This window comes from Salvelinus namaycush, unplaced genomic scaffold (assembly GCF_016432855.1).
Source record: "Salvelinus namaycush isolate Seneca unplaced genomic scaffold, SaNama_1.0 Scaffold593, whole genome shotgun sequence".
NCBI classification, from domain to species: Eukaryota; Metazoa; Chordata; class Actinopteri; order Salmoniformes; family Salmonidae; genus Salvelinus; species Salvelinus namaycush.
In genome coordinates, this window is record NW_024061301.1 from 27,098 (window position 1) to 41,572 (window position 14,475).

The following is a 14,475-nucleotide window of genomic DNA, read 5'->3' on the forward strand; positions in this document are numbered from 1 at the left end:
GAAACAATTATGACTTGGTTTGTTTGTATGTATTGCTGTGTATCATTAATCCAACAATGTGTGACTGCGTGTGTGTATGTATGCTGTGTACACATAGTTGCTCCCTAAATGTGCGTGTGAAACAAGTCAAATGTTTGTGCGTATGTAGTACTGTAACCAAAAGTGTTTCACCTGCTTGTAAATGCCAGGCCTCCTCTTTATAGTGTTGGTGTCAGTGTCTATCTCAAACACCATGCGAGGCTGGTACTCGCTCTAACAGTGAACCAGCCGGAGACGGAAGAGAGAGAGACAGAAAAGAAATACAGAAAGAGGGGAATCAGAAGGGAAAGAAGTGGAGAAGTGGAGGGGTTAAGCCAGGACATGTGTAAGCTGGTTACAATGCGCCAGGAAGACAAAGAGACCTATTTGCTGCGCCCATGGGCTCTCCATAGAAAATTAGTGAACTATATAGGGAACAGGGTGCCATTTGGGATATGACCATTGTCTATTGAACAGGTGAATGAAACCAAGAAGGGGACAGGCAAGGAATCCAATAGCAGCAGGTCATCTAATAACTATACTAACAGCATTTTCACACTATCGTGCCGACCCAAACCATACCGTGCTGGTGTGGATATTTACATTTTACATTTCCTTAAGTGAGCAGAGGGGCATGGTTAGCTCGCCATGTCCCGCCCAAACCAGGCTTTAAATAAGCTGTGTGTAACAAAGCAGGCTGATCCTTGGGTTAGACCATACTGTGCTCAGAGAAAAGTGAGCCAGAGGAGTACAGTTTGGGTCAGAGGAACGTTTGTGTGAAAAATGTATAATAGCCAGGGTGGTGTTCATTAGGCACTTGACAGAAAATGAAAATGAGCGTTTCATCTTAGTCCCACTTGGCAGTTTGGTGCGTAATGAAAACGTCACAGTTAGATATTCTACAAGTCTGGAACTCTATTGGAGGGATGCGACACCATTCTTCCATGAGAAATTCCATCATTTGGTGTTTTGTTGATGGTGGTGGAAAACACTCAGGCGCCGCTCCAGAATCTCCCATAAGTGTTCAATTGGGTTGAGATCTGGTGACTGAGAGACACACACACACACTTTAAACCCCATATGCTCCTTTGAGACCCCTCTTTCAAAGTCACTGAGATCTCTTCTTCTAGCCATGAGGGCCAAAATAATGTTTAACTGGGCATTTTATACATGACCCTAATCATGATGGGATGTTAATTGCTTAATTAACTCAGGAACCAGACCTGTGTGGAAGCACCTGCTTTCAATATACTTTGTATCCCTCATTTGTCAGTTACCTGTAAGTCTATAGATTGGTTATATAGCTACACACATTCACACTATAAATCAGACAAGAGTGTCAATCCAACCCTGGAAGACTAGTTAGAGAAGGAGGGAGGACAATGAAAGGTTATTGGGTGTTGACGGGTGGTTAGAGGACGGAAAGAGAGCAGGTAACACCACATGTGGGGGCGACCGGGAATTGCAGGGGGGGGGGGGGGGTCGCCAAGTATATATATATTTTTTTACGAGTACAGATTATTGTATGGAATGATATACAAATGTTTGAGAAATATTACTTGAAAAATAAAATTGTATTGAGTAAATACAGTATTCATTGGTTTCTTTTCACTTTAATAAGAGATGTACATGCAATGAATCGAAGGTTATTTGTTGATGTAAAACCTAAATTGACCACTGTTTTAAAATCAGTGGAGGAGGAGTGAAGGGAAGAAGAGAATGGGAGCACAGCCCCGGGGCCTTACCATGAAGAGGGCTGAGTCGTCCGTGTGGGTGGAACGCCTGGAGGGGTACGCGTTCTGGCAGGGAGGAGTGGAAGAGAGGGAATGAGGACAGAACACACAAGAAGACAGGAGGTGAGGATGGAGAGGAGGGGGATATAGCTAGGATATATAGCCAGGGCTCCAGACTAACATTTTCCCCTGGTGTCACTAACATTTTCAGTTGGTGCCACCAGCCCAAAAATGTGTGCCGCATCACACAATGGAATATATTTGAGTCAGCACCTTATAAAGTCATTCACAATGCTTTATTAAAGAAGTGACAGTGCTAACAACTTGAATCTCAGAGTTCTAAAACCGGACCAAAGCACTTGGGTTACACAGAAACAGTACCAGTAGTAGCTGGCTAACACCAGTCGGATGAGAGAAAGGAAGCTAAATACATTTAGCTATGTAAGGTTTTTCCACATGGCTGAAGTGATCTGTGTAAACTGTTGGCCTTGACACTTGCATGTAATAAGCACAATTATAAACTGGGTGGTTCGAGTCCTGAATGCTGATTAGCTGACAGCGTGGTATATCAGACCGTATACCACAGGTATGACAAAATATTTATTTTTACTGCTCTAATTAAGTTGGTAAACAGTTTAAACTAGCAATAAGGCACCTTGGGGGTTTGTGATATATGGCCAATATACCATGGCTAAGGGCTGTATCCAGGCACTCCGCTTCGTGCCTAAGAACAGCCCTTAGCCGTGGCATATTGGCCATATACAACACCCCCTTGTGCCTTATTGCTTAAGGGATTGGTTTTTGTCTAAAATGACATCCCCAAATCTAACTGCCTGTAGCTCAGAACCTGAAGCAAGGATATGCATATTCTTAATACCATTTTAAAGGAAACACTTTGACGTCTGTGAAAATGTGAAATTTATGTAGGAGAATATAACACATTTGATCTGGTAAAGGATAACAAAGAAAAAAAAGATGTATTTTCTATATTCTTTTGGTTCCATCATCTTTGAAATGCAAGAAAAGGGTCATTATATGATTGAGGACTCTAGGCACAATTTAGATTTTGGCCACTAGATGACAGCAGTTTATGTGCAAAGTTTTAGACTGAAGCATTGCATTACTTTTCAAAATGTATTGTCTGCCAAATGTGCCTAACTGGTTTATTGATACATTTTCAAGTTCATAATTGTGCTCTCTGAAAAAATGACATGGTATTCTTTCACACACACGGTGTGTGCTTAATTTCAATTATTAGTGGGCTCTTATAGATAGCATCATTGTGACAATGGACAGGGACTATGCGAGCATCTTGCTTATAGTGTGTCATTGTGACCCCCCTCGAGCATCCTATTGGTTCCTGCATACACCCCACACACGCCCTCTTCATGCTTTTGTTACCCTTGATATTCGAGATTTCACCTGATTGTCTATGCGATTAAATGTGAGTCAAAAGAAAAGGGAAATAGAAGTATTATCTGAGTTTTTCGGAGGCGAAGGACACAGTCTACCGGTGTCACCCTCGCCTCCCGCCTACTGTGTACACAAGTCCTCCAAGCTACCTAGCTAATTCGCTTTGATTCCGCCTGCCGAACACCTGCCCTCGCCGTAGTTAACAGAACTGCGGGAAAGCAGTGCTTGACAGGCAGGGGGGGGAAGTACACTGTCTACCGGTGTGCGAGCTAGCTAGCTATCCCACCTGCTGTGTACCGGAGTCCTAGTTAGATAGCTAACTAGCACCTAGTGCTCTTCGCCAATGCCTGCTGAACACCTTGCCCTCGCTGTTGTTAACGGAACTGCGGGAGAACAGTGTTCGACAAGCAGGGGCGAAGGACACTGTCCACCGGTGTCCTAGCTAATGTTAGCTAGCTACCTTTCCCACTAGCTGTGCACCGGAGTCCTAACTAGTTAACTTCTTATGGCTGGGGGGCAGTATTGAGTAGCTTGGATGAATAAGGTGCCCAGAGTAAACTGCCTGCTACTCAGGCCCAGAAACTAAGATATGCATATTATTAGTAGATTTGGATAGAAAACACTCTGACGTTTTTAAAACTGTTTGAATGATGTCTGTGAGTATAACAGAAATCATATGGCAGCCAAAAACCTGAGCAAAAATCCAACCAGGAAGTGGGAAATCTGAGGTTTGTAGGTTTTCAAATCATTGCCTATCGAACATACAGTGGGATATTGGTCACATTGCACTTCCTAAGGCTTCCACTAGATGTCAACAGTCTTTAGAACCTTGGTTCAGGCTTCTACTGTGAAGGGGGAGCGAATAAGGGCTGTTTGACTAAGAGGTTTGGCAGAATGCCATGAGCTAAGTCATGCACGCGGCCCGTGAGAGTGAGCTGCGTTCCTTTTCATTTCTAAAGACAAAGGAATTGTCCGGTTGGAATATTATTGAAGATTTATGATAAAAACATCCTAAAGATTGATTCTATACATCGTTTGACATGTTTCTACGAACTGTAATGGAACTTTTTGACTTTTCTTCTGGGCTAAGTGCCTGCGCCTCGTGAATTTGGATTTGTGAACTAAACCCGCAAACAAAAAGGAGGTATTTGGACATAAATTATGGACTTTATCAAACAAAACAAACATTTATTGTGGAACTGCGATTCGTGGGAGTGCATTCCGATGAAGATCATCAAAGGTAAGTGAATATTTATAATGCTATTTCTGACTTCTGTGGACTCCACAACATGGCGGGTATCTGTATGGCTTGTTTTGGTGCCTCAGCGCTGTACTCAGATTATTGCATGGTGTGCTTTTTCCGCAAAGTTTTTTTTAAATCTGACACAGCGTTTGCATTAAGGAGAAGTATATCTTTAATTCCATGCATAACACTTGTATTTTCATCAACATTTATGATGAGTATTTCTGTAAATTGATGTGGCTCTGCAAAATCACCGGATGTTTTGGAAGTAAAACATTACTGACCATAACGCGCCAAAGTAAACTGAGATTTTTGGATATAAATATGAACTTTATCGAACAAAACATACATGTATTGTGTAACATGAAGTCCTATGAGTGTCATCTGATGAAGATCAAAGGTTAGTGACTAATTCTCTATCTATTTCTGCTTTGTGTGACTCCTCTCTTTGGCTGGAAAAATGGCTGTATTTTTCTGTGACTTGGCGCTGACCTAACATAATCGCATGGTATGCTTTCGTCGTAAAGCCTTTTTGAAATCGGACACTGTGGTGGGATTAAAAACAAGTTTCTTTAAAATGGTGTATAATACTTGTATGCTTGAGGAATTTTAATTATGAGATTTCTGTTGTTTGAATTTGGCGCCCTGCACTTTCACTGGCTGTTGTCAAATCGATCCCGTTAACAGGATTTCAGCCGTAAGAAACTTTAACTAGCAAGCTAGCACCCAGTGTCCTTTGCTAACACTTGCCCTCGCCATTAACAGAACTGAGGAAAAACAGTACCTGACAGCAGGGGCAAAGGACACTGTCTACAGTTGTCCTAGCTAGCTAGCTAACGGCGTTGTCATCCGTGCATCTTCTACTGTGGGGTTTATCGGAAGTTAGCATCCAATGTTAAAACTTCTTATGGCTGCAGCCCGAGGCCGCCCACAATATGACAACAGCCAGCTCAAGTGCAGGGCGCGAAATTCAAAATATATATATTTTTTAAATATTTAACTTTCACACATTAACAAGTCCAATACAGCAAATGAAAGGTACACATCTTGTGAATCCAGCCAACATGTCCGATTTTTTAAATGTTTTACAGCGAAAACAGCACGTATATTTATGTTAGCTCACCACCAAATACAAAAAAGGACAGACATTTTTCACAGCACAGGTAGCATGCACAAAGCCAACCTAACTAACCAAGAACCAACCAAACTAACCAAGAAACAACTTCATCAGATGACAGTCTTATAACATGTTATACAATAAATCTATGTTTTGTTCGAAAAATGTGCATATTTCAGGTATAAATCATAGTTTACATTCCAGCTACAATCAGAAATTGCACCGAAAGCAGCCATAATAATTACAGACACCAACGTCAAATACCTAATTACTCATCATAAAACATTTCTGAAAAATACATAGTGTACAGCAAATGAAAGACAGGCATCTTGTGATTCCAGCCAATATTTCCGATTTATTAAGTGTTTTACAGCGAAAACACAATATAGCGTTATATTAGCTTACCACAATAGCCAGAAACACAAGCCATTTCCCAGCAGTAAAAGTTAGCGATCGTAACAAACCAGTAAAAGATATATAATTTTTGACTAACCTTGATATTCTTCATCAGATGACAGTCCTATAACATCAGGTTATACATACACTTATGTTTTGTTCGAAAATGTGCATATTTAGAGCTGAAATCAGTGGTTATACATTGTGCTATCGTAGCTACTTTTTCCACAACGTCCGGATATTTTTCTGACACTTTTTCTGACACACATATTCTGACCAAATAGCTAGTCATAAACATAACTAAAAAATACATGTTGTATAGGAAATGATAGATCCATTAGTTCTTAATGAAATCGCAGTGTTAGAATTCTAAAAAATAACTTCATTACGACATCCAGCTTCGGTATAGCTAGAGTACCCAAAAGTTGGGCGCCGACGACTAGTTCACATGTACGACAGATATATGAAATAGCATCATAAAATGTTTCTTACTTTTGCTGATCTTTCATCAGAATGTTGGACAAGGGGTCCTTTGTCGGGAACAATCGTTGTTTGGATTTAGAACGGCCACTTTCCCTCTTGAATTAGCAAGCACACTAGCCAAGTGGCGCGAATCTCTCCATCGTCAACAAAGTCAGAGAACGGAACACGGCAAAACTCCCGAAAAAATTTCAATAATCTGATTAAACTATATTGAAAAAACATACTTTACGATGATATGGTCACATGTATCAAATAAAATCAAAGCCGGAGATAGTAGTCGCCTATAACGGCAGCTCAACAGAAGGCAAATCCAGGTACCTCCTCGCGCTCTCCAGAAAACAGGAAATGGGGGACACGTCATACAAAGAGCTTGTATTCCACTTCAGACCAAGATAAACACTCAATTTCTTCTCTCACCGCCTCTTGACATCCAGGGGAAGGTCTATGAAGTGCATGTATACTAATACGTATCATGCCCATTTATAGGCAGGAAGTAGAACAGAGCCTCGATTTCAGACTTTCCACTTCCTGGTCAGGAAGTTTGTGCCAAATGAGTTCTGTTTGACTCACAGATATAATTCAAACGGTTTTAGAAACTAGAGAGTGTTTTCTATCCAATAGTAATAATAATATGCATATTGTACGAGCAAGAATTGAGTACGAGGCCGTTTGAAATGGGCACCTTTTATCTGGCTACTCAATACTGCCCCTGCAGCCCAAACAGGTTAAGTTGCATTACCACCACAGTGTATTGGAGCACTCCCACCTGTGTATTGGAGTACGATCTTAAAAATGGACCAATAGAAGTATAGAGAGGGATTCCTGCAGATACAGGAATGCCCACATGCAGGAACGCCCCGAATTGCAGGCCGTAATTGCACCCTTCTCCGTCTTCCTACTAAGAAGGAGAGAACGGTGGAGACTTGAGACCAACTCTCAAGGAATACGTCATTGCCCTCATCCGTCAGGATGCACTCCACCCCTACGGTACATCCCAGGGACACACTGCTTAATGGCAGGGTGGTAGATTGTGTTCCCTTAAATGCCTACACCAGCTGATTGAGGGAGCGCTGGACCCCCTTTATGCACTTCTGTTCCTACTGGAACATCCAGCTCCTCCACTGCGCGATATCAGAGAAGACCACTGTTGTCCAGGGAAACATTCGCACCCGTTGGTGCGGCAGATATACCCGTTGGTGTATTCAAGTCATTTCCACTGAGGTGGATGACTATGATGTCAGGGGGAGTAGTAGCACAGGCCCTCTGCTGGTGCAGAACATCGAGTAGTTTGTACCATTTCATGCCTTGCTCTCTGAGCCACCTAATGTGACAGTCAATAATGTATGTAAATAGTTCATGGGGGGCGCGGCTCTGGTGTGACCTGCAGTGTGGCGTGGCGTTTCGTGTGCCGTTCTTTTATGTTTTCAATTTGTACACTTAGTTTACAAGCAATCTGCCAACCATGGATTTACAGTGGTGGGGTGTTGGACTGATCTTGTTGATCGTGTACATACCCGCTACGAACGGACTAAATTATGAAAACGCATCTGGCAGCGGAATCCAATACACCATACACCATCTAATCCCTGATTGTCTGTGAGTGGATTACAAACCCAAATGCAAACCTGGAAAACGAGGGGGAATCAGACAAAGACTTCAGAAATTAAAGAACCAACTCCCCTTACCCACCACCTTGCTGATCAAGTCACTGAGGGGGAAAGCGGGTGAGCTGTCAGCGAATCTGCGCTTCCAACACAAATACCGGGAGGCCTGTTTGCTGGCGTTTACTGAGACTTGGCTGGATGACAGAGTCCCGGACAGGGAAGTGGAGATGGCCGGCTTTACACTGGTCAAAGCGGACCGTGATCTGATAGTCACACCGAAAAATCACGGCTGGCATGTCTGCCTGCTTTCAGGGACCAGTGGTGTAAATGGATCCTGGTAAGATCTCTGTACCCCCGACATTGAACTGCTTTCTGTGTCACTGCGACCCTACTGTTGCCCCAATTGTTTGTTACCGTTGTGTACATTCAACCTAAAGCTAATATAACAAAGGCATCAGAGATTATTTATAATCTGTCACAGAAACTGGACTCCATCTCCCCCGACGCAACCAAATTTATTTTAGGGGATTTTAACAACTGTACTTTGTACAAAGTCCTGCGCACATACCACCAGTATGTGAAATGTCACACTAGGAAAAATAAGACTCGACTTGATGTGCTATGGGACAATACCAAATGCGTTCTCTGCCACCACCAGACCTCCCCTGGGGACATCAGACCACAATGTTGTCTACCTCAGGCCAATCTACTGTCGCCTCCTGGAGAGGGAGAAACCCACAGTTAAGACTGTCCAGATCTGGAAGGACAACAGTACCACTTGTCTCCAGGGGTGTTTTGACTGTACTGCGTGGGAGGTATTTGGTCTCCAGGGGTGTTTTGACTGTACTGTGTGGGAGGTATTTGGTCACCAGGGGTGTTTTGACTGTACTATGTGGGAGGTATTTGGTCTCCAGGGATGTTTTGACTGTACTATGTGGGAGGTATTTGGTCTCCAGGGGTGTTTTGACTGTACTATGTGGGAGGTATTTGGTCTCCAGGGGTGTTTTGACTGTACTGCGTGGGAGGTATTTGGTCTCCAGGGGTGTTTTGACTGTACTGTGTGGGAGGTATTTGGTGTCCAGGGGTGTTTTGACTGTAATGTGTGGGAGGTATTTGGTCACCAGGGGTGTTTTGACTGTACTATGTGGGAGGTATTTGGTCTCCAGGGGTGTTTTGACTGTACTGCGTGGGAGGTATTTGGTCTCCAGGGGTGTTTTGACTGTACTGTGTGGGAGGTATTTGGTCACCAGGGGTGTTTTGACTGTACTATGTGGGAGGTATTTGGTCTCCAGGGGTGTTTTGACTGTACTATGTGGGAGGTATTTGGTGTCCAGGTGTGTTTTGACTGTACTGTGTGGGAGGTATTTGAGGACAGCAGCTCTGATCTTGATGAACTCACAGATGTTGTTTAAGACTATGAAAACTTCTGTGTTGAGTCAGTTGTGCCTACTAAAACCTGTAAAATCGTCCCTAACAATAAGCCTTGGGTATCAAAAAAAATCTAAAATCACAACTTAATAGGAAGAAGGCAGTTTATGCTGAGGGTGATAGACAGGCTTTAAGAGATGTACAATGTGAGATAAAAAGACAGATACTGGTGGACAAGGAGGCATACAAGCAAAGGGTGGAGAGGAGCCTCTCCTCAGGAAACTCAAGGGTGGCCTGGCAAGGGATTAAATCCCTGGCTAGTGCCCCCCACATAGGCAGCGGGAAAACCATGCTGACCTTGGGAGACATGAGGACCAGAACATGGCTAATCAACTGAATGTTTTATTCTCAAGATTTGAATCAGACAACTTTGTGTCGGAGGTAAAACAAATGGAAGCATCATTACAAATGTTTGAGAGGGTTGTTGTTAAACAGGCTGATGTTTTGAAGTTGTTCAGGGGATGTAACGCACACAAAAGCCCAGGCCCAGACAAAATAAGTGGACATGTGTTAAAGCACTGTGCTGAACAATTTGCTGGTGTTTTTACAGACAATTTCCAATCCTCACTCGACCAGCAACACGTGCCAGTATTGTGTAAAAACTCAATTATACCAATTCCTAAAGCTTCTAATCCCTCTGTGCTGAATGACTACCGCCTTGTCAACCTTAGTAATGAAATTGGTAAATTGTCATTCTCAGCATCACCCAGAAGCTCCTCCTCAGCCCAGCAGAGTTGATGATGCCATTCTTACTCTCATCAACATGGTCTACAGACATGTAGAGGGTGCCAAATCCCATGTCAGGGTTTTGTTTGTTGACTTTTCTTCTGCCTTCAACACAATCCAGCCTTACATTCTGGCACAGAGACTCATTCGGGACTTCTCAGACGGAGGGCTGGTTTTGTGGCTGTTGGACTTCCTGAGCCAACGGTCACAGCAGGTCAAAATAGGTCCCCAAGTGTCAGACATACGCAACACCAACACTGGCTCTCCTCAGGGATGCGTTTTGTCCCCACTCCTGTACATCTTGTACACTAATAGTTGTACTAGTTCCCATCCTGACACACCTTGTTAAGTTCGCTGATGACACTGCCTTGATCAGCCTGTTGCATGATGACGAGGAACACCATGGCCGGTCCTAAATGACTTGGTAGAGTGGTGTGACGAATCACATTTGGTCCTCAATACCAATAAGACCAAAGAGATGTGCATAGACTTCAGGAAGTGTACAACACCTACCTCTGCAACATCTATCAGAGGTCAGAATATAGAGATTGTAGAGGAATACAAATATCTGGGTGTCCTCTTGGACAATAAGCTTCAGTTGAGTAAATGTACAGACCTGATCTACAAAAAGAGCCAACAGAGACTGTACTTTCTCAAAAAGCTGGGATCTTTTAATGTAGACTGTACTATATTAACTCTGTTTAACAAATCTTTCATTGAGAGTATTTTAACTTTTTGTATTGTTTGTTGGTTTGGCAATGCCACTGTCAGCCAGAGAAATATGCTGAGAAGGATTATCACCACAGCAAGCAAGGTACTTGGAGTCAAACAGACAGGCCTGGATGAGATCTTTAAGGTCAGGGCCCTCCGCAAGGCTCACATAATAATTTTAGACCAAAGCCACCCCCTGTACCTGGACTTTGAACTACTCCCCTCTGGGCGCAGGTATAGGGCACCCCTCAGCAGGAAAAACACAACTAGACAATCATTTGTGCCAGACAAAAAAAAACTCCCTGTAAAATCAACTCTAACCTGACAAAATGTACACATTATAGCAGTCAAAAGTTGTCCGTTTTGGAATAGAGCAGGCAAATGTAGAAATTTGTTATTTTCGCAAAGCTTGAAGAAGCCGGTCAACACAGGTAGGTAATCATTTTTTCGTTCACATCAAATAAAAATGTAAGTAAAATAAAAATAGCAGTGGTTTAATGTTCCTATCCACCCAGTAAGGCCAGCAGGCTGGTCTCTTTTTATTGGTATGTAATCAAACCAGTGGCGGCAGGTAGCCTAGTGGTTAGAGCGTTGGGCCAGTAACCAAAAGGTTGCTAGATCGAATCCCTGAGCTGACAAGGTAAAAATCTGTCGTTCTGCCCCTGAACAAGGCAGTTAACCCACGGTCGGCCGTCATTGAAAATAAGAATTTGTTCTTAATTGACTTGTCTAGTTAAATAAAGGTTAAATAAAAACTAAATGAATAAATAAAGGTAACTATTATGAAAGTTGTATTGTCAATTTGTTTTGTATTTAAATGTCACTAAACGTGTACATGACACTGCAACAATTTCCCCACGGGGACAATAAAGTCAGTAAAGTAATGGGTAGGCTACATGTTGATTTTCTTGTTAAAATATTGGCTTAGATACGTTTCTGGTTTTTCACTTCCGTCTGTAAAATCAGCTGTTAATATTAAATAAATTCTAATAACTACATTACTTCTGTCATTTGTCATTGTGTATTTTTTACTTGTATTGTTGTGTTATGTTGTATGAGAATGTTGCAACAACCATGGAAATAATGTGTTTTAAGTGAGAAGTAGGCATTGGTCTGAAGCAGAAAGACAATTCACACAATGCCTACGAAACCAATGCTCTACCATTGCTAAGCAATGTAGCTAGCTAATGTTACAGCCTATACCTTATGCATAGACTCAGTATGCATTGACACCCTCTGTCAATGCAATTTTATTTTTGTCATTTATAATACACATTTACGCTGACTGGTTAACAACATCATTGCTTGCTTAAACAACCTTTGCGCAGTAAAAATAAAACAATTTTCCAGTACACAACTTTGACCTACTACAGTAGCTATGTTGATCTACTGTACTTCAAACAATGTGTATGCAGGTTGCTTACGATTCAAACCTTCTCAAACAGCCTAATTCATACTCTTAGAGGAGGTGCTTCCACAATAATGTGATTTGCACTGCATCTAGGGCTTTGGAGCTTACAGAAATCAGGAATGCAGACAGGCTCTATAGACCTCTATATACAGTGCATTCAGAAAGTACTCAGACCCCTTGACCTTTTCCACATTTTGTTACATCACAGCCTTATTCCTTTAGGTGCCTTTTGGCAAACTCCAAGTGGGCTGTCTTTTACTGAAGAATGGCTTCCGTCTGGTCACTCTACCATAAAGTCCTGATTGGTGGAGTGCTGCAGAGATGGTTGTCCTTCTGGAAGATTCTCCCATCTCCACAGAGGAACTCGGGAGCTCTGTCAGAGTGACCATTGGGTTCCTTGGAGTGTGAAGGTGAACAGAAAGGCTCTGGAGCAACGAACCACCCTTGCTGTCTCTGCCTGGCCGGTTCCCCTATCTCCACTGGGATTCTCTGCCTCTAACCCTATTGCAGGGGCTGAGTCACTGGCTTACTGGTGCTCTTCTATGCCGTCCCTAGGAGAGTTTCATCACTTGAGTGGGTTGAGTCACTGACGTGATCTTCCTGTCTGGGTTGGCGCCCTCCCTTGGGTTGTGCCGTGGCGGAGATCTTTGTGGGCTATACTCGGCCTTGTCTCAGGATGGTAAGTTGGTGGTTGAAGATATCCCTCTAGTGGTGTGGGGGCTGTGCTTTCGCAAAGTGGGTGGGGTTATATCCTGCCTGTTTGGCCCTGTCCAGGGGTATCATCGGATGGGGCCACAGTGTCTCCTGACCCCTCCTGTCTCAGCCTCCAGTATTTATGCTGCAGTAGTTTATGTGTCGGGGGGCTAGGGTCAGTCTGTAATATCTGGAGTACTTCTCCTGTCTTATCCGGTGTCCTGTGTGAATTTAAGTATGCTCTCTCTAATTCTCTCTTTCTTTCTCTCGGAGGACCTGAGCACTAGGACCATGCCTCAGGACTACCTGGCATGATGACTCCTTGCTGTCCCCAGTCCACCTGGCTTTGCTGCTGCTCCAGTTTCAACTGTTCTGCCTGCGGCTATGGAACCCTAACCTGTTCACCGGACGTGCTACCTGTCCCAGACCTGCTGTTTTCAACTCTCTAGAGACAGCAGGAGCGGTAGAGATACTCTGAATGATCGGCTATGAAAAGCCAACTGACATTTACTCCTGAGGTGCTGACTTGTTGCACCCTCGACAACTACTGTGATTATTATTTTTTGACCATGCTGGTCATTTATGAACATTAGAACATCTTGGCAATGTTCTGTTATAATCTCCACCCGGCACAGCCAGAAGAGGACTGGCCACCCCTCATAGCCTGGTTCCTCTCTAGGTTTCTTCCTAGGTGTTGGCCTTTCTAGGCAGTTTTTCCTAGCCACCGTGCTTCTACACCTGCATTGCTTGCTGTTTGGGGTTTTAGGCTGGGTTTCTGTACAGCACTTTGAGATATCAGCTGATGTAAGAAGGGCTATATAAATAAATTTGATTTGTCACCCTCCTGACCAAGGCCCTTCTCCCCCGATTGCTCAGTTTGGCCGGGCAGCCAGCTCTAGGAAGAGTCTTGGTGGTTCCAAACTTCTTCCATTTAAGAATGATGGATGCCACTGTGTTCTTGGAGACCTTCAATGCTGCAGAAATGTTTTGGTACCCTTCCCCAGATCTGTGCCTTGACACTATCCTAACTCGGAGCTTACAGACAATTCCTTTGTCCTCATGGCTTGTTTTTTTGCTCTGACATGCACTATCAACTCTGGGACCTTATATAGACAGGTGTGTGCCTTTCCAAATCAAGTCCAATCAACTGAATTTACCATAGTTAGAAACACCTCAAGGGTGATCGATGTACCTGAGTTCAATTTCGAGTCTCATAGCAAAAGGTCTGAATATTTACATAAATAAGGTATCTGTTTTTTAAAATTTTATATAAATGTGCAATAATGTCTAAAAACCTATTCTCGCTTTGTCATTATGGGGTATTGTGTGTAGATTAATAAGGGAAAAAACGTATTTAATCTATTTTAGAATAAGACTAACAAAACGTGGTAAAAGTCAAGGGGTCTGAATACTTTCCGAATGCACTGTATATGCATATTAGAGCTTATGATTACGCATTGGCCTATATATGAGCCCAAGCCCCCCAAAAATCCTGAATT